Source organism: Felis catus, chromosome A1 (genome assembly GCF_018350175.1).
Source record: "Felis catus isolate Fca126 chromosome A1, F.catus_Fca126_mat1.0, whole genome shotgun sequence".
NCBI classification, from domain to species: domain Eukaryota; kingdom Metazoa; phylum Chordata; class Mammalia; order Carnivora; family Felidae; genus Felis; species Felis catus.
Window position 1 is genome coordinate 53,771,481 of NC_058368.1, and position 24,194 is coordinate 53,795,674.

The following is a 24,194-nucleotide window of genomic DNA, read 5'->3' on the forward strand; positions in this document are numbered from 1 at the left end:
ATTACCTCTCAGCCTAGTCCACAAAGGATAGCTTTGTATCTTAGTAAGTTCTCTTTGAAACGTCTTACTATAAACAGCAACAACAACAAAAACCCTCTGTGTGTTTGTTTGTCGTAACAGGTAATGACGCGATATATATAGCTCATTAGTTTAGGTTGTATTTGATGATACCAGAGGTCCCTTAAAACCATAAAAGTATAATTTATTTACATTTTGTTTAATGGAAAGAGGGATTCGCCTAAAGACATATACTTTATTCAACAAGCCAACATTTAGTGAACATCCACTTTTGTGCCAGACACCACGGGCCCATAAATAAATGACACACAGTTCTTATCTGCAAGAAACTCATAATTCAGGGAAGAACATGGGCAAGAAAATCAGTGATTATAATACCGTTATGGTCACCTTCAATGGCAGATGGACTCTCCACCCAAAGTTTGGCCTGGATATTGAGACGGATTACCACACACACACACACGGATATGAAAAGTTGTATTGCTTACAAAATTGCAGTCTGTGAGGTGAGCAGAGCAGCCCTCTGGAGCATATCTGAAATGGCTAGAAAGAACACGGGAAGGAGACTGGCTCGGGGGTTTGTTGCGGTTCGGTGGGGAGGCCAGAGTGAGAGTGCCTCCACATAGACAGGGGCCTGCCTGGTTCAGATCTCCTGCTGGCGCCAAAGGAGGAGCACCCAGGCTTTCTTATCACCTTGTCCAAATGTGAGACACAAAGGGAAGTGGAAGGAGTGAGGCTTAAACACTATCTACAGTCAAACACCAAAAAAAAAAAAAAAGGAGCCAGGCTCCTCATTCCAGATATGGTTGATAAGAAGTGCTATGCGGGAAGTTTCTAAGGGTCTAAGGGGTGCTTGTCACAGGAGCATTTAATCCAGCCTTGGAGGGTTTGAAAGAGTTTCTGGAGAATGGTGCTCTTGAGTGAATCATGAAGGGTGTGAGGAAGAGTGAGGAGACGTTAACCATGAAGATCAACTCGAGGCAGAAGAGTATCACACTGGAAGCACCACAGGTTCATTTGAGAAGGTGGTACTATTCCAATTCGAAAGCTGCCCGAGGTTGAATCAGAAGGAAAGCAGTAAAAGCCCTATCAGTGAGAGGTATAGGACTTGATTAGTTAACCTTCTCTTGTTAATTACAGTGTTAGTTTAAAACAGATACTGTCAACACAGTCTGAGGGGATTTCTGGTAGCGGGTTTGCGGTGACGAGAGGGGAAGGAACTTCTTGGTCAGTCTTCTCATACTGCAGAGATCATGATACTCTCCCAAACCGTTTTGGTACCTCTTCCAGGGGAAGAAATTATGTGTGGTTTAAAAACAAAAACAGCTGACTTGGATATATGCCATCTTCTGCCTGGTAGAAAATTACTGGACTAACAAAGCAAAGTTCTAAGAGTGAATTTCAGGCTTGGCCCCAGCGAGACAAAGTGTTACATTGGGTGGGAGGAAGGAATGAATAGTGGGGTGCTTTCCTGGAGCATTAGAGTCACAGAAAAGCCAGGTGTAGTTATAAAAGGAAGAGAAGACCCAGTTCTAACTCTTCAGAGTTAGGTGTTCGATTTAGTGGAGGAGGACCAAAGAAGGATAAAAAGAATACTCAGAACAGGACAGTAGAAGGAACTTAAATGACCAAGAGAAGCTGGACCCTGCAGGGGAGCTAAGTTCCTACTGTGCCCATCCCATTAGACTCCCTTCCTAGTGTTTCTGACATGAAACGAAGAACTCAACTTTAGGACATCTAAGAAAGGAAGACCAGTACTAATCAGACATTTGTGACACATAGCCACAATTTCCTAAGCAGATTCTCAGCCAGTAGGCTTTGTATTCCTGTCCTCATTTTGAGTAACTCTCCTGGAAATCCTTGTGTGATACTGGAATCAGCTGCCATCCAACCTTGGGCTCTGTGCTGCTGGGGGCAAAAGAAAAGAGTAATAAAAGTTGGAACTGGTCTGCTGAGCAAAGGCTCCCTTTTTAAAAGCAAGAGGCTAAGACATGGGGGAGGGAGGATTCGATTAAAGGAAGAAAACTTTCTGTGACCAAGGCAACCAGAAGGCCCCCCCAAAGCCTGTGGGAGCTTGTGAGGAGAGAGATGAAGAAGTCCTGTAGATTTGTTACATCAAGATGTTACTGTTTTTAATCAAGGTTCCTAGGTGACCCTTAGTCAATTAACTCATGGTCCAGTTGTCCTATTATGTATCTTCAGCTGATTCTTCTCTTTGTATATTCTCTTCTCTTTTCCGAATGCTGCTAAATTTGAGACGTGATTATGAGCTGCTACATTCAGCATTAATTTAATCCTAGAGCTTAATTCATTTCTTTCTCTTGTAGCTGATTGAAAAAAGAGGAAGTTGTAAAAAGAAAAAAAGGGAAGTTATTTCAACCAAGGTTTTATCGTTTTGAGAGAAAAGGGAATAATTTAAATACACGCAGCATGCTATTTCTAAAACCAGGGCAAGTAGCCCAATAAAATAATTCTGACCATATGAATGAATCTACATTTTACTTTCATTGCCAAGTGCACCCAGCTGGAGTTGAAACAGCTTTAAAGATCAATGTCCATTTAAGTGATCATAGGAAAGTGGTTCTAAAGGTTACTGTTTTAGCAAATTAAAATTTCAAGAGCATAATTACAAATATATACCGTAATAACAGTAGGCATTTTTTAAGATTGCACGAATTTAAGAAAAAGTCTAATTTACAGTTTCTAGTTAACCCAAAGGTCAATATCAAACAAACTGTGAACTGAAAATAAAAACAGAGAAAAATAGGTTGGAAAGTATTTAATAAAATGGCATTTAACCAGAAGAAAACATGTTTTGTAACTCAGCTTGCCATTTCACATTATTTTTGAAGTATTTCATGCTGTACTCTCCTGTTTCCTTCAGTACTATTTAAATTTTTAGCCACCAATTTGTTCGTAAGAGATTCATTAGAAGACATGGTTAATTGCATATTTTCTATGATTCATCAAGGCAAGCAAGGCTCATTAATGATATAGGGTACTTTTGCTAGCACAAAAGATACTCAAAATTCATAGAAAAGAATAAATATTTATTAGATTGGACAATCAAGAAAAGACTTTGCCCACTCGGCTGGATTTACAATGTCGGGAACTTTAGCTAAATTTCTAAGAGTTACATTTCCAGAGGAGATGATAACTCAGGCACAGTGGAAATGCTTACAATTAGGAGAAATTTGTGGCCAGCTACAGCTACTCTCTCCAGCATTTCAAGGAAACATGATGGCTAACCTACTCACTTCCAGGTAAATTCCTGAAAATGGTTCACTTTGTAGCCCTTTGATCTTGTCAACTACAGAGCAAAATGGAAAGGAAAGATGAAGAATGGTTCTTGGTAAGAGGTGTTTTGTTTTTCATGACATTGCTCAATGTGTTTTGAATACTTTTTCTAGGAATAGTGATGGATTTGCACATGTGTATCCACACTCCATCAACTGCCTTCCTCTTGCTAATATGGATTTATGAGTTAGCTTTTCCAAGTCTTAGGAAGTTGTCTGTGGCCACATCTTAGATTGGAACCCTGGAGCAATCCAGACTTCTTTAGAGATCCTTAGCCTCGTTAACACCTGATTTTAATCTATCCTTCCTGTATCCTCTCTTCCTTGACGGCCAAATTTGTGATGTGTCCAGATTTAAAATTATTTTATCCAGCAATGGAGTTGAGTTGGAATCCCAGAATTGGGTCTGAGGAGAAGTGAAGTCCATGTGAGCAATGAGTTTGGGCTCTAGAAGAACTAAAGTTTAATAAATTGTGACTGCCCCCTTAATAATTCCAAATATATTAATGCTAAGATTATCTTAGGCAGATTCTTAAAATAATCTGGCTAATTGGTTTAATCATGCCAAATCAAAAGACTGGGAATCCCAAATATCTGGAATTCAGGTATCTGAAATATGGTTAATAAAATTATAAAAACAATGAAGTCCGTTCTGTTTAATGAAAATATTATTAAATCTCAGTAATAAAAATTACCTTTAATCATGTTGAAATATATTGCATTTTGGCTTGTAGCCTGAAAAGGGTTATGTTACATAAATAGAAGCTCAATTAATATTCAGTGGACTAAACAGTGCACACCTGGTATTAAATATGATAAACTTTGGACTCCTTTTCAGAATGTCTAAGTCAGCATTCTTCTTTGGAGGGTTGTTTCTTTTAGCCTGGCTATGCCTTTTTCCTATTAAAAAACATTTTTTTTTAACGTTGGTTCATTTTTGAGAATGACAGAGACAGAGAACGAATGGGGGAGGGGCAGAGAGAGGGAGACACACAGAATCCAAAGCAGGCTCCAGCTCGGAGCTGTCAGCACAAAGCGAGATGCAGGGCTTGAACTCATGAACCTCGAGATCATGACCTGAGCTGAAGTCGAACACTTACTTGACTGAGCCACCCATGTGCCCCTACATTTTTCCTATTTTAACCTTTCTCTTCACTCTAAATACCATTCCTTCTAATATTTGAAAAAATGTGACTATTCGGAAAATCTCTAGCCAAAGTATCTTCAGGTAAAAAATGTGTTCCCCGGCTCGCATGCTAACACGGTAGGATCACTAAACTTCTTGTTATTTCAGTAATAAACACTTGGCTGCTGATTTGTGTTCATCAGTTGCTCAAGGGAAGAGAGTGGGATGTCTGATGTCTTGAGTACAGTCCGGTCTGTCAGGCTGGGCCTGCGACTTTGATTCGGTTTCAGGCCACGAGCTATGAGTGAGGATGAAAATCTTGTCCTCTGTTTCCCAAAGATAGAACATCTCTGTGTTCCATTGTTCTAATAAAGAAAAACAAGTCGTATAAACTTGCCAACCAGAGACAAAAACTTTTTTGGTGGATTAGCAAAATACAAGAACTTTGGTTTCTGGCATCAGAAACTATAAACTAAGATGTTCATTCTTCTGATGATGGATAGAATTAAATAGTTGCCACTGAGTCACGAGGATGAGATGATTTGATGGCCAGTGAAATGACATAGTCTTAATGGCCCTGTCATTTCAATCTTTCCCAGTAGCAGAGAAGGAAGGGAGGCATCAAGCAGTATTTTACTCTCATGTATCAGTGAGTCAGGCATTTGGACCAGGCACAGTGGTGATCGTTTGTTTCTGCTTCACCACGTCTGAGGCCCCAGCAAGGGAAGATTTGGAAAACTGGACACGGATCAGAACACTAGAGGCACGATCATCTTCACACTTCTGTCTGGCATCTGGGCAGAGACAACTTGAAGGCCTCACTTAGATGGTTCTATCAACCAGAATTCTTTTTTTTTTTTTTAATATATGAAATTTATTGTCAAATTGGTTTCCATACAACACTCAGTGCTCATCCCAAAAGGTGCCCTCCTCAATACCCATCACCCACCCTTCCCTCCCTCCCACCCCCCATCAACCCTCAGTTTGTTCTCAGTTTTTAACAGTCTCTTATGCTTTGGCTCTCTCCCACTCTAACCTCTTTTTTTTTTTTCCCTTCCCCTCCCCCATGGGTTTCTGTTAAGTTTCTCAGGATCCACTTAAGAGTGAAACCATATGGTATCTGTCTTTCTCTGTATGGCTTATTTCACTTAGCATCACACTCTCTAGTTCCATCCACGTTGCTACAAAAGGCCATATTTCATTTTTTCTCATTGCCACGTAGTATTCCATTGTGTATATAAACCACATCTTCTTTATCCATTCATCAGTTGATGGACATTTAGGCTCTTTCCGTAATTTGGCTATTGTTGAGAGTGCTGCTATAAACATTGGGGTACAAGTGCCCCTATGCATCAGTACTCCTGTATCCCTTGGGTAAATTCCTAGCAGTGCTACTGCTGGGTCATAGGGTAGGTCTATTTTTAATTTTTTGAGGAACCTCCACACTGTTTTCCAGAGTGGCTGCACCAGTTTGCATTCCCACCAACAGTGCAAGAGGGTTCCCGTTTCTCCACATCCTCTCCAGCATCTATAGTCTCCTGTTTGTTCATTTTGGCCACTCTGACTGGTGTGAGGTGATATCTGAGTGTGGTTTTGATTTGTATTTCCCTGATAAGGAGCGACGTTGAACATCTTTTCATGTGCCTGTTGGCCATCTGGATGTCTTCTTTAGAGAAGTGTCTATTCATGTTTTCTGCCCAATTCTTCACTGGGTTATTTGTTTTTCGGGTGTGGAGTTTGGTGAGCTCTTTATAGATTTTGGATACTAGTCCTTTGTCCGATATGTCATTTGCAAATATCTTTTCCCATTCCGTTGTCAACCAGAATTCTTATACAGGGATTTTCCATGTGGCTTGAGCTTACTCAAAGCATGGTGACCTCAGGGTAGTTGGACATTAGCCATATGGTGGCTCTGGGCTCATGAGTGTGCATTCCTATAAAAAAGGTGGAAGCCATGCAGCCTTTTGTGACCTAGCCTTGGTGGTCACATACTGTCACCCCTTTTATACCCATTTGTGGTCAAACCTCTCATGAGCCCACCCAAATTCAAGGGGAGAAGAGACCTCATCTGTGGATGAGGGCAAGTTTAAGACATTTTGCTTGTGCTTGAAAACAGAACCAGGAGGAATGGGTTTCTTCTGAAATAGCATTATTCAGTATTGTGGCTAAGGCTCAGATTAGTCCTTTATTGTTTCCTCATGGACTCTATTTCCAAATGCGTGCAGTTCTTTAACTCGATGTGTGCTAAATACTTAACCTATGTGAGAGAAGAAGGTGAAATAAATGTTGCTGAGTGCTGGTTATATTTGTCATATTTACCCCTACTAAACCCCTATCAGTATTAGCTATGCCTAATCTGTTCTAAACTTTCTTAGGACCCTTTGGCAGTGTTTCTTTCCAGAGTCATTATTATTTTAGAGAGAGTTTGACTTGGTTGGCTCAGCTTCCCCAAAGATGTACATGTATTGAACCTACTAAATGTGTCTGGCTACCATATCTGAAGAAAGTCTCAGATTCTCTCACAGACTTTGTGCCCTTTCTTTAAAACAGAGTAAATTGGGATACAGATGATGGGAAAGAACTCAAACTTCTGCTGTGATAAATATTAACATTATAATAAGAGATTTCTGAATACCCCAAAGTGTTTTACCATAAGATGTAGAATCTTTGCAAGAAGAGGATAGAGTCTCTGTTCTTCAAGGAACTTACCATCTTATTTGAAAAGGTAGCCAAGCAGATGCACCCTCTGAAAAACGAACACCTGCTGCAGAAACATGCAAAACTACACATAGCATGTAAGCACATAATTAGTTTAGCCATTCTTACTGGGCACCTGAGCCAGAATGTGCAAATGATTGGAGCCAGGTGACATTAACAAGGGATGCTCCGTGGTCAAGGTGAATCTTAAGGGGAGGAATCAACTTCCATGATAATGAGGTAGAGAAAGCACAGTAGGAAGAAGATCCGGAGGTTTCTCTGGGTTTCAAAAAGGTTGAGGTATTTTGAGTTCCAGTTTCAGAGATATGTGCTTTATGGCCAAGTTGAAACTTTGGGCCTAATTCTAACACTTGGAAATATTTTCTACCTAATTAGTTTCCTTTACACCAGCTCTCACCTCCTTCTAGCTACCCAGCCATGGATTTCATCAAGCTTGGTGCTTCCCTAGTCTTGGTGTCTTATGCAGAATCTAGAACAGTATGTGAATCCAGGATGTGCCGGTTACATTTCAATGGAATTAGATTACCTTGAGCAGACCTAGACCCTGACATCTTATGACCGGTCTATATCTGCTTAGGGCTCTGTTTCCAGAGTTTCTAGAATTCCCCTAGGGATATTCTTAGATCTGCTTTATAATCTGAAGCCTTTGCATAAAACAGTCCTGTTCCTTGGAAGTCTACATAGCTGTTTGTTGTTGTTTTTTGTAATGTTTACTTATTTTTGAGAGAGAGAGTGTGAGAGGGGGAGGGCCAGAGAGAGACAGGGAGACAGAATCTGAAGCAGGCTCAAGACTCTGAGCTGTCAGCACAGAGCTGGATGCAGGGCTTGAACTCACAAACCCCAAGATCATGACCTCAGCTGAAGTCAGACGAACGCTTAACCGACTGAGCCATCCAGGCGCCCCTACATAACTGTTTTTATTGAGCAATCATATCATGCTGGTTATGCTCAATGATTTTTGGGGCATACTAACCCTGGGTGAATGAGCCCAAGGCCTAAGCCCAGCTTTTTGGAAAAAGTAGAAAAATAAGAAATCACAAAGGTGTTATTTTTCCTTCTAGAAAAAAAGAATCTGAAAGTCAGTTATATATACCTGCTTTCAAAATACTTGTAAGAAATTGTAAAAGGGCCTCCTCCAAATTTTATAATTATTTCTCCCTCTTCTCACTTAATACATTTTTGTTTTTAGCATTTTCTTCACGCATTTTCTGTGGAAATAATCCTAGGTTTCAAGGCTTGCTGCTTCTCCTTATGCATGTGCATTTCATACTTTTCTAATCTAAGGGCTTCTGTCATTTTTAAGAAGGCAAAGCTAATGAGAACTCACATGTCACCATGTGTCATGGGCAGGACTGGCCCACAGATGTCCCACTGGTGGCCCACACTGGTTCAAGACTTTTTTTGCCAAACCATTGCTGCTGCTACAATCTCCTGCTGACTCCTTGTAGTAAAGTCGAGGACAAGTTAGTCTGGGCCCTGACAGGGTTATCAGAACAGTCCCCAAACTAAAGACTAACTCTGACACTCCTAATCCTCAAGATAGAGTCAACATAGAAAGTGATTCTGTTCCATAATCTTAGCTATGCCCTGGTCACCATCTTGCCTGTCTGGTTTTGTTGATGGCAGCCTAACGTTACACAGACTCCAAAGGTGGAGCCCCTTCCGGGAACCAGGAAGTGGTGAATTATATAACCAACCTGGGATAGGATCAGGTTTACCCGAGGCTGATAACCAACAACTCACAATACTTGCCTTCGCCAAAAACATCCAGAGAGATCTCGTTTTTCTTAAGACAGTAAAAGGGTTCAAAATTTCACACAGTTAAATGAACACATCGTTCATTAAGATTTATTTTCCATGAAAAATCGACAGCTCATTAAAAAACAACATTCCTTAATCTCTTTTCCAGCTGTGCACCTAGTCTTTGTCAAGGATGGTGATAATGTAACAGGCAAAAGAAGACAAAGTGTCAAATATATAAACAGCAAAAAGTAAAGATTACATTTCAGTAAGTAATTTCATTTATTTGAGATGAAGAGAGACATAAACTCAGCAATCAACACTTAGGATTCAGAGTATTCAGTTCTATGACTTTCTCCGGAAGGGACCTTGATTTCATGTTACATCTAAAAGGGAGCAGATATTAAGTGATTCCTATTCTTTCCCACCTCAGCCCACTTGTGTATGTTTTATAGCTTATAAATGTTACCAAGTTGGAGAGCGAGGAAAGAGCGGCCCGGATCTACTCCGGAAGGGCCTGGAAGACCCTGTGTTTTCCCAGGTTTTGCGTTAATTCAGAGGACTCTAGGAGGTCTAATTTAGATCTAGGCCCAAGTGAAACTCTAAAGTGACCTGGGGATTGAAGTCTAAGTATGTGTCCTTTGTTAGCTGTATTCCAAACATTCTCCTCCTTCCATTGGGCCAGAGCGAACCCTATCATTTTGAGAACATGCAGGTAGGAGTTTTAAGTTATGGGTATTACTTTGACCTTAAATAAAACCGTGTATTATATTAATGATATATAGGTATAAAGCCTTATAAGTTTTTAAGATACTGCCACTTCTATTATAATTGATCAAACAACTTAAAGAAAACATTATCTCCATTTCATAGAACAACCCACTGAGGCTCTACAGGAATAAATACTTTCTACCAGATAATTTAGATAAGTGAGTAGCCCAATGCACTTTCCACTAAATGGCTTTTGTGACTCTCCCCAAAATGTGTTCCTTGAACACTAGTTGTGTTAGTTAGCACAATGGCCCTTCAAAGATAACTACATACTAATCCCTGGATCTTGTGAATATACTACTTTACATTACAAAGGGTATTTATGGTTATATATGGAATTAAGGTTGCTAATCAGCTGACCTGAAAATAGGAAGATCATCCTGGATTATTCAAGGCCCAATATCATCACAAGTAGGTCTTTGAGAGTGGAAGAGAGGCAGAATAGGACATCAGAGTGATGCAGTGTGAGAAGCACTAAATCTGTTGATGGCTTTGACCATGGAGGAACAGCCATGAGCCAAGGAATATAGATGGCTCTAGAAGCTGGAAAAGGCAAGGAAATGTACTCTGTCCTAGAGCTTCTGGAAAGGAGTGCTGATATTTTGATATTAGCCCAGTGAAACTTGTGTCAGACTTCTGCCTTACTGTGAGATAATGTATTTGTGTTGTTTTAAGCCACTAACTTTGTGGTAATTTGTTATAGCAGCAGTAGAATACTAATACCGACCAATGCTGTGGAATGTTTTATTAACGAGTGGTTTCTGAGATAACAGTATGCTGGCAAATGTTTAAGAACCAGCTCACCATGGGGCCCCTGGGTGGCTCAGTTGGTTGAGTGTCTGACTTCGGCTCAGGTCATGATCTCACCGTCCGTGGGTTCCAGCCCCGTAGGGCTCCGTGCTGACAGCTCAGAGCCTGGAGCCTGCTTCAGATTCTGTGTCTCCCTCTGTCTCTGCACCTCCCCTGCTTGCACTCTGTCCTTCTCTCTCTCAAAAATAAATAAACACTGAAAAGAAAATTGTTAAAAACCAGCTCTCCAGGAAAAAAGAGAAAACATCTTATTAGTGTTTGTCAATTTTTATGGTATAAATACTCCCAGCGTTGCTGATTTCAAATTACCAGGGTTGGGAAGAGAGGCCCACAATCTCTCATGAGCCAGTGCTAGCCATCTGCGGTATGCTACTGGAATATGTTTGGGTAACTATATATCTAGCCCTTTCAGGATTGCAACTTGTATGTTAGGTTTATTAGTGGTAGCCCTTCTGAGAAGAAGTCTGCTTAATGCTATACAACCCAGCCCTCCAAACTTACTTGACAACATTCTTTCCCCCCCAAATGGTAGACGTGAAGTGGAAAGTGGGTGACAAAATAGTATCAGCTACGTCATCTACTGTCCCCACCCTCCACCCCAGATTTTTTTACATTCTATCAAAACGTCTCCCCAATTCATGAGTACCATTTACTTTTTTCTTATTATCCATTTCATAATTAGGGAATGCATATCTAGGGATAAGAAGATAGGACAAACTGAACTAGAAACAGAGATTCTTGTGGCTAGCCCTCCTTGCTCCCTACCCAGTTTGCCAGGCAAGCAAGTAGCAGCAAGCAGCTGCTGAATAAATGATCTCTATTGACATCAAGGATCTAGGGACTGAGGCTCTCTTTTCTAGCATGATCAGTCCAAGTTGTCAACTGAGGGAGGGTCACCTTGCTTCAAAGAGCCCGGCTTTTGAGTGCTGGGTGTTAGTGTAATAGGATAAATGACATTTGCCCTGTGACTGCTACTTCATATAATTCCCTCAGAGGCTTTTCTGAAGCTTGGGGGAATCTTTTGATAATGATTTAATTTTTCTTGGAGCTTGTTAATTCTGCCGATCGGGGCATAGGGGTAGGGGTGAGGTGCTTTAATCTTGCTAATTAACTGCATTTCTGTCTCTTCCTGTTTAGATCATTTCTTTTGGATGACTCAGTCTCTTTAGGGTAAATGTTCAGTCTTTCAGATTTCTCAACTGTTTCCCTGCTCTTCCCCAAGATGGTGTCATATGTCTCAGGTTTGGGGGCCGAGGGAGATCATGTAATCCTGTGGCAGTGGGCAAGTCGGGCCTCTATGAATGCAGGTCCTTGTTCTGCGTGCTGTTCTTGTGCTCTGTGGTGAGGAAGTTTGTGTGTTCTGGCCCGCTGGGGTCTGCTGACATGTGGCTGGCTCCATGCGGCCTCGAGAGAGATCATGCTGATATCCACGCCTGACGTTTGTGGGTGTGGCCTTTGGCTTGCGGTCTCCCGCCTCCATGCTCTGCCATCCTCGCTTCCAAAGCGGACTTCCCCAGCCCTCCCAACACGCTGTGGGCCCTCTTTGGAGCTCACAGGGTCCAGGCTTGTCCCTCGTTCCAAAGTACTACTGCAGACTCCCAGAGGACATTTCTCTGGTTGCTGCATTGTCCCTGCTCGTGGCATGTTGGCTAAGACACAGAGACAAAGAGCTTCCCCGTCCCTCAAATTATACCAGAGGAAGTGTGTGGCTAACTCCAGCGTTCTTGGGTCTCCCAAAATGTCAGGGGGTGGCGGGGATTAGACACTTAAGAATCTGGTTCTGCCGTTATCGACCGCCACTTCTTTGCTCCTTTTTATATACTCTGCCACGCTCAAAGAAGTAGCCCTCCATTGAGCCTTTCTGATTGAAACATTTCTTAGGCCACATCTATTTCAATAAGCCTCATGGCTTGGCTTTCATGGGTGGCAGAAATATTCTCTCTGTATCAGGGAAAAAATTCTAAAATATGAGCTGGACAGGTATGGTTTCTCGCATAAGGAGTCATGGAAGGAAAAATTAGGAGGTAAGAATTAGCTAGCATGGAAATACACTAACGATATCCTGGCTAATCCCATTATACCTGCCAATAGAATTGTGCATGTGAGGACATAACCCCTCCCCCCATCCCCGTTCTGAGATCGCTGGAGAATTTAAGCCCTATCGAATTTTTGCCTCACGTGTGTATATATTAATTCGATTCACTCATAGGAGCTGAAGTGTTGTGATCATACTAGACATTAGTATTCATAATGTACTTTTAATAGGCTCAAAGAAATGTCTTTTCCAGAAAGCCCACCCCACTCTTTATTCCTGTAGTCATTTGTATTTTATTTTATTAGCATATATTGCACTGTATTATACTTAATTGTTTTCACATCTTTCTTCCTCTCTCCCAGCCTCTCCCCACATGTATACTAAGCATGCATGACTGAGACAGAATCTTGTGATGTTTATGTCTGTACCTTTCATGCATGGTAGTGTGCCTGGTGCACAGTAGCTACTCAATCCATGAATGGATGAAGTGACTTAGTAAGTAACCTTTCAGCAAATAGGCAACAGAGAAAAAAAAAAAATCTCTGATTCCACCATCAATATCAGGTCTCTAGTAGAGGTAAGATGATTTCAGCTGTGAGACCAACCCATGAGATGTGAATCACAGCAGACTGAAAACCTCATTTTCCAAAATGTCTAATTTTCATCACATTAGACAATGTGGATTGACTCTGTGAATATGAAATATCCACCCTCTGGTAAATATTGAATAGGGTTTTAAAATTATTTTTTTTATGTTTGTTTATTTTTGACAGAGAGACATAGAGTGAGAGCAGAGAGAGATAGGGGGAGACAGCCCAGAGCCTGACATGGGGCTCGAACTCACAAACCACAGGATCATGACCTGACCTGAAGTTGGATGCTCAACCGACTGAGCCACCCAGACATCCGTGAATGGGGTTTTAGAGCAATATTCTGTATGACAAAATAAGCATAATTGGAGCAAACATGGCATTCGAATGTTTAGACATATCATAAACACTGAGGTTTGCTATTATCAGTGTTATTGCTGTTGATGATACTATTACAAAGTATACTTCTAGCTCCAGTCAATAGTTGTGGTTTTTTATTTACATTATTTAAATTTAAAAACGAATATCTACTGGGGCACCTGGGTAGCTCCGTCGATTAAGCGTCACACTCTTGATTTAGACCCACGTCTTGATCTCACAGTTGGTAAGTTTGAGCCCCGCATTGGGCTCTGCACTGACAGTGTGGAGCCTGCTTGGGGTTCTCTCTCTCCCTCCCACTCTGCCTCTCCCCTGCGCACTCCCTCTGTCTCAAAAATAAATAAACAAACTTAAAAAATTTTTAAAATGAATGCCTACTTAGTATAGACAAAGTTATAAAGCACAGATAGTTTTAAAAAAGAAAAAAATAATACACTATCTGAAGATAATCACCATTAATAGCTTGCTCTCTGTGTTTCTCAGAAAAATTACATCATGCTGTGCTAACTATTTTACAGAGTACTTTTTGTTTGGACTTCATAACAATATCGACATCTTTTTAATATTTTCCTTTCCTACTCTAAATACTAAATTGCACCAACTCCTTTATGTATTTTTCAATTTTTTGAGGTATTCTGATTTTTTTTTCTTATAGTAAAGAAACGATTTGACTTCATTCAGTAGGATTTTCTATATCCAAACAATCTTTTTTGCTTTTAGGAACTCCCTATTTTTTAAGCATGAGAAGTGATTTTTATTGGTCTGTGCAGTTGACTAATGGAATATGTCCTGGGCCTGGCTTTGAATCTCAGGCTCAGCTGTGATTGTTAGCAAGACCACATTCTGCCTTCAGATTGTCTCCATACTGTTGGAATACACTAACCACTCGAATGTGTTTTGTCTTGAATATAACCTATGCTAATTGGTTTAAAATATGGACAGATCTCACGCCAGGTGTTTGCAAGTGAAGAAAGTTTTTAGGCTGTGAACATGCTGTTTGAAGTGTGGGTGTCCCAGGAGGTTAGAGCTGGTGCTGCTCAATACATGAACCCTAAATGGCCTTCGGCATATCTGTCCAACAGGTTACATTGATGTAGGCATTTCTGAAGTATGGAATATCTCTATATCTCAGACCAAATTGATTTTCATGGAAGCTACACTCATAATTAAAACAAAAACACAAAGTATTCCTAGTACACTGTAACATTCTAAGAAAACAGTGGCTACTTATTTGTAAACTGAGATAAATATAACAAGCTGAGCAAAGAGGACCTTTGTGCTTTGTGTTTAAGGGGGCTCATAAGCACCTTGTAAGGAAAACCATGGTAGATGGAAGAATATAGGAAAATTTTAGAGGTATCACAACTTCATAAGCTCTTCATCAGGACACTATATATAAATTTATACACATTATACTCAAATAAATTTATACATGTTATTCTCTATACCATAAAGGGTTACATGATCGCTACCTGATCATATATTATGGTAACATCTTTTGGCTTAGTTTGGGTACTATATGAGCTCAAAAATAACAACATCGCATTTATTTAAGCATGCTACATAGTTAATATGGCTATCAGAAGTGTCTGGCTTTGTATGATCTAATATTTACATTTAGAGCTAGAGAAAGTGCCGCTTGACAGTGAATATGTTTTAGTATCACTATCTTGCAGGCAGGTTCGTATTCCTTTTGATATCAAAATTGGGAATTTGCAGTAAAACAAAGTGAGCATTGTGTAGCGCGACAAATCCCATGCGGTAGTGTAATTGGAAGTCAAAGATTATTTGGGAATACAAAGCAAAGTACAAAACGACTTGCTGCCTATGAGTATTTTCTAATTTTTCTAATATTTCTCCTACTTATAGGATAATGCAAACTTAATAAAAAATATCTGCTGTGATTTACGTTGTGCTATAAGATATTTAATTACATTTGACACTAAGTGTGCGGGTGTGCACATGCCTGGGAGCGCTACGTCATGTGATGCAATTCTAAATGTCTTTTGAAAAACAGAAGCTAATACGGAGTTGGCCAGATTCTGGGGTGAATTATTCATGGAAAGTTACATTTGCAAAGCTCAGTGTCTAATAAAAACACAAGGCAAATAAGTAAATGTTTCCTTTTCTTACACTGTTTTTTTTTTTTTTAAAGACAGATGTTATTAAGTTCCTTTATTCTAAATGACTACTACAGAATGAAGAATGAAAGCAGCATTTTACTTTTTATGTTTATAAAATGAAGTGATCTGGGGCGACTGGGTGGCTCAGTTGGTTAAGCGTCCGACTTCGGCTCAGATCATGATCTCACAGTTTGTGGGTTTGAGCCCCGTGTCGGGCTCTGTACTGACAGCTCAGAGCCTGGAGCCTGCTTCGGATTCTGTGTCTTCCTCTCTCTCTGTCCCTCCCCTGCTCACACACTGTCTCTCTTTCTCTCTCTTTCTCAAAAATAAACATTAAAAAAATAATAAAAAAATTAAAAAATATAAAATGATCTAATTTAATTTGCTCATTTTAAATAAAAGACATTTTAATAGTCCTATCAGTCAGGATTCTGTTAATCAATGGAAAATGCTGCAGGAAAAGAATGGATTTCTGGATATTTCTGCTGTAGGCAAAGATTTACTAATAGCTTTACGAAAACAATTCTAAATTACAATGATTATATTTGTTCAATGTAGAGTGGGTGCACCTGGCTCATTGATGTCTAAAGTTCATTTTGCTTTCAAATTCTATTCAGAGTTATTTCTCAATGAAGTTTAGCATTTTCCAAGTTGAGAGAATTTTCTAGTTTTTCTTCAACGTTGCTGAAACAGAGTGTTTACATTATTTTAAATTCCTTAAATTGCAAACGAACTGTTGTCCCATCTGTGCAAGTAAATGAGCAAAAATAAACGAGGTTATTTGCTGCAAATTAGGGTATATATATATATATATATATATATATATATATATATATATGTAATTTTTTTAAGCCAGGAGTTAACCATGTTTCAGCTATGAGAAACTGAAATTTAGACTTTCGCTGGATTTATTTTTTTTTTAATTTTTTTTTCAACGTTTATTTATTTTTGGGACAGAGAGAGACAGAGCACGAACGGGGGAGGGGCAGAGAGAGAGGGAGACACAGAATCGGAAACAGGCTCCAGGCTCTGAGCCATCAGCCCAGAGCCTGACGCGGGGCTTGAACTCCTGGACCGCGAGATCGTGACCTGGCTGAAGTCGGACGCTTAACCGACTGCGCCACCCAGGCGCCCCATCTTTCGCTGGATTTAAATAGCATGGCAAAAATGAACCAAAAGTGGTGGGACAATTTCCAGAAGGTCTCAGTGTGGACTTAGCCATGCAGGCTTTGGCACACTGGTGTTTGAGAGTGGACATGAGCTCGTGAAAAGAAATAGTTGGCTCTCAGATGCTCTATTCCTGGCATGCTTGGTGCTCACCTCTGAGTCTTAGAGGGCTGGAAGCAGATTGCGTACTTGTGACCATTTAAATTCCACCCAGTGACCATTGTCACCAGGGTGTCGCCAAAAGGGTTTTGGGGGCTATGAAATGGCTATAAGTATAGGAAGAGATCGTTAGAAACTAAAGATGAGCTAGAAAGTAGTTTTGGGGCTGTGTTCTGACATGGGGAATCTCATTGATTCCATCAGCAAATGTTGAGTAGGGACAAAATAGAAGACACCACACTATATTATAAAGAGGTTCTAGCTGTGCTGGCTAATATGTAGCTAGTAGTCATCTGTGACTGTTTCAACTTAAATGTTAACGAAATGAAGTAAATGAAATTAAAGTTCATTTCCTCAGTTGCACTATCCACAGTTATGTGCTTAATAGCCATGTGTGGCTAGTAGCTACCATATTGGAGAGTGTGTATGAAAAACATTTACATCATCGAAGAAAGTTCTCCTGGAGAGTTCTGGCAAGATGGTCAAAGATGTGGTCCTGGTGCTTTTCATGCTGGTAATGCCTTTGAGCTTCAACACCAAACGGTGTATGGGATGAACAGTTTGAGAGGTAAAGACAAGACAGTGGGATGAGTTCAGAGGAGAGAAGATCAGATCAGAGTGGATAGAAGAGAGTCACAGAAAAAGTAGAATTTGAGGTCAGTACGAAAGAAAGAGTATGAGTTTAGCAAAGGTAAATTGAAACATTCGCTACATAGAGGAAGACAGGAGTACAAAGGCAGAGAGGATGGTGAGTGAGCTGTGGTGAAGAGATCATGTGAGATGTGGGCACCTGAAGCCCCTGGAGTTCTGGCTATGGGAGACCTTGAAGAGAAGGGTTTGGGCTTTTTCTGAAGGACTGAGAAACCACTAGAATTTTTGAGCAGGGAATGTGATCCAAGTGTTATTTCAGGAAGATATTTCTGGCAGCAGTGTGCAGACTGGATTGGGTGGGGAGAGAAGTTGATAGACCATATTAACACATGTTGGAAATGGGCCATATGTGCACTTGTAAGAACCTGAACTTGAATATCAGCAACTTAACTCTGGATACATACTGTAGTGAACCTAGATTAAAATAAGCTTATTTTATAATGGCATTATTGGAAATCTAGGTATCCATATTTCCCTAAGTGACTGATTTTTGTGCACCTCTCTTCCATTATCTTTACAGTTCAGAGGATACAGATTGCTCATAACTCAAGGAAGAGCAGCAGTAGGGACTCAAGGATAAGAAGGTAAGACTGGCGGGAAAAATTAAGCAAATGGAAATAATTCAGGCTGAAGAGAGAAACACAGTCAGACAGTTTAGAGTGGAAGTGACCTGTTTGGTTTGGAGGACTGCAATCTTTATCTGGATAACATCCGCCCACCATGCTTGTTCCCCTTACACAGTGGTGAGGTCGGCCCTGGCTCATACTGGCCATGTGTGTCTTTTCTCAATTTTGCTTTCTATGAATCTCGTCTCATGGTGGAGTATATATACCACGGAAATTGTCAAATGTTGTCAATCATGGCTCTTCCAATCCCAGCTGTGTCCGCAGAGCTGTGTCGCCACTATGCCCACAGGAACCATGCAGACCGGCTTGATCTCATTTTTAAAATACAAGACTAAAAATTAAAGATACAATGATACTGAGCAGTCACACCAAGGGAGACTAGTTCTACCAACCCAGGGTTTATAATTCTAGGTATACATATGGATAATTCTAGGTATACATATACATATGGTATTTTATAATATCACATGCATCTTAATACTGCTTTTAGGTCTATTTTTCCCTCCTTGCTAGGTAGGCCATAGAGCTGTTCAGAAGTCACCCAGAGGAGTGGAGACTCTGTCTTCCTGGCTTCCTTGTCCAAATTTGATGTAGCTTCACCTGTGATTTGTGCACAGGAAAGCTATCAGTGTAGTTGTACTCTTACTAATTGATGTGTACAGCTTGTTTCCCTTTAAGTTTAGGAACAAGTGTTTTTCTCTTTTAACGGGCTTAGAGGCCTCCAAAAACATGTACTTTCCTACAGCAGCAGTGGTGAGCAATGCCTGTCACGGCCACTGTTTTACTATAACCAGTTGCCATCGGTTGAGTGTTTATTATGTACGTGGTGCTATCCTAAACACTTTCCATGCATGATCCCATTTAATCCCCCACTGTCAACCTTTTAGTTAGAAACTCTTCTGTCCATCTGCCAGATGAAGAAATCAGATTGGAGAGGTTAACAAACCTGCCCGAAGTCACATAAGTGACTGAGCTGGGTTGCCAGTTCAAATCTCTCAGACATTATAACCCTGACCCTTCATCACTAAGCTATACTGCATGGAGAAAAAAAAAAATCTTTCCTGGCAGTGATAGGCCTGCCAGGAGCCATGATGAGTGAAGAATGACAGCCCTCAGGGCTTTGGCAACCGAGAATGAGACTTTTTTACTGTGTGCCCAGAGTGTGTGGCTATTACCTTTATGGGCTTGTAGGGAGAATAAAGCCCAAGGTGCACTTGGACACACAAGGGGAACCTTGTTCTAGGATCCGACTTCCTTTGAAACCTCACAGGTAATGAGCAGATTCAGTGATTCTAATAAAACGCTCGTGAGAATTCCCAGATTGAGTCAGAGTCCCAGATTGAGAAAATCTATGACCCAGTTTTTCCAAGTCTTGCCTCATTCTAAAACTCTAATATTTAAAAATAATAATAACAATAACAAACTAGGTGGACACTTCCGAGATTTATAAGTAGAAAAATAATTTCTGAGATGCAACCTACACAATACGGTTGTGAGAAATGCACTTTGTGGAAACCTTAGATGCTACTGAATGGCGAATGACTCTAGCGTCCAAAATGCTCAAACCATACTTGCAAAAGGACCCAATTACAAGAGCAAATGAGGTTTGTGGAGCTGATGCCATTTCGTGAATTGGGCGTGTAACGTGGAAAAGCTATCTGCTTTGGTTAATGTCATGTTTGTGTGTATTCACTCACACTTATGCACAGACATGCATCCATAATAGTAACTCGGTGAGATACCCAGAGGGTATGGAAATTCCTGCCTCAACTTGGGTTTTTAGACATGCTTCCTTTATTCTCAACACCCGTGCACATGAGAAACTGTAGCTTGAGCACAGACTTGGCAGGCAGACCATGTTCTCTGTTTTTCTAAAACACTCTTCCTTTCTCTTCAGTGGTACCTATCTGGGGGGGCGCTAAGCCGCCTCACACTGGCCTCTCAAGCTTCCGAAGGGCATTGAAGACTTGTTTGGGGCTCATAATTTATGCTGTGCTGACAAACAGTCGAGACTGTGATGGTGCCCAGAGAATCCAACTTCTCTGAAGCCCTGGATCACATTAATATGCAGTATTTCATTTACAACCCCTTTCTAAGTAGGTTTGAGAGGATAATGCCTTGTTTGAATAATAATATAGCACATTTTACTATTCAAAGTGCTTTCACATAAATCATCCTTCTCATTTTATTTTTGAAACAATGAGGGAGATAAGGCTAGGATTATTACCTACAGGGAATCAGAAGCTCAGAAGGGTCAAGTGATTTACTCAAAGTCACATTGCAAATTCTCAGCAAAGCCAAGATTAGAAGCTGTGATTCTTCATTCTCAGTTCGCCTGGGTCTTTTTAAAAGAATGTTGGTGCCCACAGCTTCCTGGGTAGAATACTGAAATTCTCAGGCACAGCCTCTTGTTTCTGAGTGTTCATTTCTATAGTTTGCTTTTAGCATCATTTGGGTTTTGTGGCCTTATGAGATGGCATGAGATTTTAAAAATAAGTTTATACTTTAACCTTTTTTTCTTAGTAGATGACTTTAAAATGTTATCTGAAAGCATATAATTTCTTAAACTAAGTATTCAAAATTTGGTACAAGGTACATATAATGATAGTGATTCTTTTTTAAAAAATTTTTTAAATATTTTGATTTACTTTTGAGAGAGAGACAGAGACAGAGCACAAGTGGGGGAGGGGCAGAGAGAGCTGGAGACACAGAATCTGAAGCAGGCTCCCGGTTCCAAGCTCTCAGCACAGAGCCTGATGTGGGGCTTGAACTCATGAGCTGTGGGATCATGACCTGAGCCGAAGTCGGATGCTTAACTGACTGAACCACCCAGGCGCCCCGATAGTGATTCTTGACAGTTGCTTTTCATCCTTGTATTTAATCATAGGCAGGGTGGTGAGTTTACACGAGACAGTTAATGAGAAAGCATTTGGTAATAGGGAGAGCTGACATAGGCACTATTAGAGTCAGAAATTATTTAATTGATTTAATTTGTTACTTAATAGTTTCAGTTTGTTAGAAATGGCATTTGACTTGTTCACAAGGTTTCTGTGCTTGGTCTGTTTTCATGACTTTCATTCAGACATCCTTTAAACACATCTATACTATTGAACATAATACAAAATGTGATGATATATATGTGTTTAGCTATCTATATGCCAGACATTTCAGCATAGTACTGTTTTCTTATACTGTTTTACTTGGATCCCTTCTTGCTCCTCTCACACTCCTCTTGCCCCCTACCCCCCAGTGACCCATAATAGCTGTTGTTACCATTGCTCATGTAATTGCAAGCAAAAGTATATACATGTGTGTATATATATCTGTGTGTGTGTGTGTGTGTGTGTGTGTGTGTGTGTGTGTATATATATATATATATATATACACATAAATATATCCACATATGCACATGTATAATAGGGATTATTTATTTTTCTTTAATCAATACAAGATTATAGGGGTGCCTGGGTGGCTCAGTCGGTTGAACGTCCAGCTTTTGCTCAGGACATGATCTCGTGGTTTGTGAGTTCAAGCCCCACATTGGTCTCACTGCTGTCAGTGCAGAACCCACTTTGGATCCTCTGTCCCCCTCTCCCTCTGCCTCTCTGCTGCTCATGCTCTCTCAAAAATGAATAAACATTTTAAAAAGTAAAAAATAAAAATAAATACAAATTACATAATAAGACTTTTATGTACTTCACTCACTAATAGCACATGAAAATACATCTACCATATCAAATGTTCCCGTTCTATGATCTCTGTAGGCTTCATTATATAGCATGGTAAGAATATACCACATGAATTCAACCATCCACTTATCAGCAGGCTTTCATTTGTTTCCATTTGATTTTCTTTTTACAACTTGAAACAACCGTATATGAAATATAATCAGGCAATGCTTCATGAAATACATATCTATATATCCATATCCATATCCATATATATATATGAGTATATATATTTCTATATGATGACCAGAGTGGGGATTTTAGATTGAAAAGTATTTTTAACTTAATGGATATTTGCCACATTGCTTTCTGAAAGGGACTGGAATACTTCATGTTTCCAGCACTGAATGGGAGGGAGGTCTCATTTTCTTTTATTCCAATTATACTATTTCTTTTTATCCAAATCTACGATAAATGTTCTTATTTCTAATCTCTACTAGTTTGAGAGTAAATTGATGAAGGAACATATTATTTATTTAAATTTCCCATCCCCCACTACTAGTGAAGTTGAGTATCTTTTCATGCAATTGTTAGTTTTTTCACATTTGCTTTTCCATGAATGACCTCCAACTATCCTGAGCCTATAACTCAATAGTTTTGTTTTGTTGATTTATAATACAGATCTATCATAAAGAGCATCATATATTCATCCTTTATTATTTGACTTAACGCATTTTTTCCTATTCTAAGTTGGTCCTTTGTGTCTGACGTCTTTTTGCCAATTTAGTTTTTCTAAGGCACAGTATGCCTATTTTTTCTTTTACAACTTCTCGGTTCCCTGTGTTGGGTAAAATTGCACATGAGGTCTTCTAGATCAATACAAAGAATACAAAGTATAGGATTCACATCACAAACAGTTGAAGGGCAAGGAAGTTTGAGGGAGCTAAGTTTCTAGCCATTTTTCATCAATATGAGCATGATGAGTATGAAGTATGAGCATGATGAGTATGAAGTTGTGCACTTGTAACACACTTTGGCCAGCATTGTTCATTTTGTCCATGAGTCTTGACCATACCAAATTTCATTATCGTTCTAGCGCTATTATGCAATATAAGTGTCATCCCGAGACCAATGTCATAGTAACAGTAGATTTACAAGTATAATTGAATCAAAACTTGACCTTGTTAGCAAAGTGTTTGACCAAAATCTTGGGCTGTCTTTGTGTATATTAAAGAAAGGAAGGCCGGATGAAAACATAACTGCAGATTAAAAGACCACATTTCAATGCTATCGATTAATTAAGCAAAATTATTTTTGTCCCATTGAATTTTTCACTTGGCTATGGCTTTAAAATTTTTATCACACTTTTGGGTGATAATATTGAGGGCAGGGTTATCACATTCCCAGATGACACAGAGCACTGAGGAATAATTCCATGACAGACAGAAGAATCAAAATTCAAAATAACTCTGACAGTTTATAACAAAATAGTGACATTTACCCAGGATATAAGTAAAGCTCTTCATATTGATTAAGAAAAGTATATAGAGAAAACATTACAATTGAGCAAGTTTGCTATGACCCAGCATAAATATTATGAGGCATTTATGCTTTTATGTCATATTTTTAAGTCACAAATGAGCTGTATATTCTGGCTAGAAATACCTGTGGAAATACGGATTGGTCTACTTCACTTTGAAAATAAGATTTGACCTCCATATTCTAAGTATTGTAGAATATATATTTTATCAACATTCTTGTTCCAAATCACTTGATGTCAGTTCAATTCAGCAAATGTGTGACAGGTAACTACTATGACTCAGACATTAGAGAATATTCCAGGAACAAGTGTGTGTAGAGGACTTTGACCTTAAGGAACTCAGGATTTAATGGAGAAGGCAGACTCCAGAAACACATGATGTAAAGATGGTCACAGGAAGGGCACTGTGGTTACCTCGCCATCAGCTGTAAAAGTTGTTAATGGATTTTCATGTTCATTTATACCACTTGTACCTGAAAGATGTCCCAGCTCCCTTTTAACTTTGCCATTTAGGAGTGAGACAGTGAGTTATTCTCACACTGCTGTGGAGTCCTAAGTCCTGCTTTCCCTGACTAATGGCTATAAAGCAGCAAGACTTTGCTCACTAATTGGCATTTCAGAGAACAATGAGGATCATTTAAAAATAATCCACTGATTTATAAAACTATCATAAAATGTAGGTTTGGTTTGTTTGATCCCTAGTCATTGGCAGAGATTTCTAATAGAGCTAGTTTGTTCCAAATAATTTTTGTCATTATGATTCTTACAGGAAAGAATC

General features: G+C 39.7%; 1 long non-coding RNA gene across 1 annotated transcript in view; it reads left to right on the forward strand.

Annotated features, from left to right (window-relative positions):
* Nucleotides 1-24,194, forward strand: part of LOC109498754 — a 376,552-nt gene that overhangs the window by 233,266 nt on the left and 119,092 nt on the right. The window contains exon 4 of the long non-coding RNA XR_006595902.1: nucleotides 18,103-18,166. This is a non-coding gene — a long non-coding RNA (uncharacterized LOC109498754). The remainder of the gene's footprint in view (nucleotides 1-18,102; nucleotides 18,167-24,194) is intronic.